The sequence below is a fragment of the Pundamilia nyererei genome, unplaced genomic scaffold (assembly GCF_000239375.1).
Source record: "Pundamilia nyererei isolate P.nyererei 1_Seehausen unplaced genomic scaffold, PunNye1.0 scaffold00002, whole genome shotgun sequence".
Classification (NCBI taxonomy): Eukaryota; Metazoa; Chordata; class Actinopteri; order Cichliformes; family Cichlidae; genus Pundamilia; species Pundamilia nyererei.
The window spans coordinates 4,913,248-4,916,411 of record NW_005187403.1 but is presented as its reverse complement, the minus strand read 5'-3'; the positions used below and the strand labels follow the sequence as shown (position 1 = coordinate 4,916,411).

At 41.6% G+C, this 3,164-nt stretch overlaps 1 protein-coding gene across 1 annotated transcript in view; it reads right to left on the bottom strand.

The window, feature by feature from the left end:
* lamc3 (laminin, gamma 3) overlaps nt 1–3,164 on the bottom strand; it is a 116,938-nt gene that overhangs the window by 34,795 nt on the left and 78,979 nt on the right. The window lies entirely within an intron of this gene.

Here is a 3,164-nt window from a genome sequence, read left to right as displayed (position 1 = left end):
GTGCTGTTCTAAAGTGCATTTAAAACCCAGGAGGGCATGGTGCTTCCTGCCAGAGAGCAGCACAGTTCCTCCCGAAAAAGCTGTAGCCTTAGATAGGTTCATGCTAAAAGACAAAGCTGTTCCATCTATAAAGGGAAATGTTAAAGAGTTGGAACTGCAAGCTGCAAGTAACATTTCACTGAAATCTTTGTACTTCATTAGACAAAATGGTTTTCTGTGAAGGGAATGCTTGTATTGTGTTCTTTATAATTCTTTGAAGTATTTAAATTAGTTTATGTTTTTTACAAGACTATTTTAGAAGTCTGAAATTGATTAATGGTTGCAAGTAACCTCCGGTGGATGAGATCTTCCTTGACTTCCTTAAGGCTTAACATGCTTTGGAGCTGAAAAGAAAAGGAACCAGAGGATAGATTCCAGCTTCAGGAACATCGCACTCCTCAGCCACTCCTCAGAACATCACATGCTGGAAAGTCTATGCCAGCGTACTGGAGATAAGAGTTCTTCCAATAGTCAAACTTTGGATCCAGGAAAAACAATGCGATTTTCATTCTGGTCCTGGAATGCTGGACCAGCTCATTATCCCTTTAAGAATATTCAAGGATTCGTGATAGCTTGCCAGCTAGTCTACATGTGATTTATGGACCTGGAGTTTGTTCCTTTGGGTGTGGTTGTGATTCTTTGGGTTCACTGAGCAATAACCTCCAGTTTGCACTGGGAAATATGCAACTCCCCAGTGGCTGGGATGAGAATTAACATCTTCGAGTCCTGTTTTTCAGCTGGAAAAAAGTGGAGTGCTCACTTTGGGTTGTGAACAATTTGCTGCTACAGGTGTTGGAGGTTAAGCATAGCACCTGCAGTCATGGGGATGCTGTACAAGTCTGCTGTGATGAAGAGACAGCTAAGTGTGAAAGCAAAGCTGTCAGTTTACCAGTAAGTAGTGGTGCAACAATATCTCATGGTTCGGATCGGATCACGGTTTTAAGTCACGGATTGGATCAATTTTTGGATCAGCAAAAAAAGAAAAAAATTTAACATTTACCTATTAACTTATTTAAGTATTTTTTGCCTATTAAAGACATTCAACTCAAGACTCATTCCACGCAATTATATAAAAACAAATTAAGGGCAATATAGGGCAGTACAGGGCTTTGTATCTACCACTCCGCTGTGATATAATGAGCTGTCATGGTCACGTAGCTTTCCGTTGACCTGGAGGTCCACCCATTTGTAGTTGGGCAACAGAAGATGCCTGGGACAGTTCAGCCACAACTTTAAACTTTTCCTGCTCATACATGCTGGATGTGCAACGGGATATCATAGCGTGGCTCAAGCACATTCATCATAGTTTAAACCCCTTGTTTTGCACAACGGAATACGGCCTCCCGTCTGCAGCTAAACACCCCAGTAGCTTTTGTAATAGCTTTAGCCCGGTCGGACTGGGCAGCAAAGGGCTGTTTAAATGCCGCAAACTCCTCTGCTCCTCCACTTGGACCACCAGCGCCGGCCATAACTATCACTTGACAGACTGACCACGCGCACCATACACAGACTTTTTTTTTTCTTCTTTTTCGAATCTTCGGATCACGTGCGTGCCAAACCGTGGAGTAGGATCGGTTCAGATTACGGATCAACTGTGATCCGTTGCACCACTACCAGTAAGTCTACACTCTGACCCTCATCAAAGCCAGTTTAGCTGGTTCTGCATTTTACTGGGATGCCCCCTGAAAGGCAAAGTTTTCCAAGTACATTCTACCAAGAGGAGGCCACAGGACAACCCAGAGCACACTGGAGAGTCTACATCTCCGGCTGACTTGCAAACACCTTGGAGGTCTAGGTGTCTCTGCTGACCCATACCCAGATAAGTGATGGATGGATGGATGGATGGATGGATGGATGGATGGATGGATAAACGTGACTAATAGTGATGTGAAATTTACTTCATTGGTGAAGTTTCAAGTGGAAAGAAGTGGAGTCCCAGGATAAATGTATATAGGTGGAAGAAAGCATAAGAGGCTCCCTTCAAAAAGGAGTCAAGACAGTACAATATAAACGCATGTATGAGTGGAGATAAATGCTTTAAACTACTTCCACACAATTTCAAGATGGTTTCTTACTTCAGTTTATGAGATTTACTTCTACTGTTAAGTCATTATGGTGGCAGGCTTCAGTATCATGACTCAAGCCTTACTTTACAGCTTGTGAAAATATATATGTTTTTCCTGTTCTGGGATCATCACTTGCTCATATCCAAATACTGTGGAAATTGTAAATCATCTGATACTTATATATTGCTTTTCTACTCAATTTGAGCACTCAAACTGACTTCCATCACAAGTCTTTTTCATCCAATCGCACACATTCATACAGCACTTCTATTTTCTATTCAAACAGTATCAATATGTGGCAAAAAAAGGAAAAAAAGAAGGATGCATACCAGTATACCAGTCCTTCACATGAACGGAGGACTCAGGGATCAATCCAAGCACCTGAGCTATAGTGTTTAGGTTTCACTTAGGTTTACGTCTCTGATATTTATGTGACCATTTTCATATACTGTTTTTATTTGCTCCTTCAACAGACCAATTTTCTTCTTGGAAATCAATAATGTTTTTCATCCACTAGCTGTGTGTGGAAGCCTGTATCTAATTTCAAGCCTTGGTGTTGGCACGTGAGGCTGCAAAGGGACCACTACTGTCTGCATACACGCTCTACCTCCAGGCTATAGACACACCCTACACTCCATCCAGTGCTCTGCAAGCTGTCGCTATAATCCACTTAGCTCTCCTTTCCATGCTACGACCTGGTCATCCTTCCAGCCCGACCCCCCTTCTCTGCCTCCTTGAGCTTAATAGTGGAGTGACCTCCCTACTCCAGCCAGAACATCCGACTTTTACAAGTTTCTTCTATTAAAGAAATACCTCATATGCCCTCTCTTTCCACTCGATAAATTCTCAAGGCTTTTCTATTTTTGTGGACTAACGTCCCCTTTTTCCACAAGATTCTGCCTTACTTTATAGTTTTTAATTGTTTAACTCTTTGATTTCTTTCCAATGATTTTAGACCAAAATAACACTCATCTATAATTGACTGAGACAGGACTCTTCCAGACACTAAACCAAGGCACAATGTACATTTCAATTCCTTTAATTTTAAATGTGTTTATA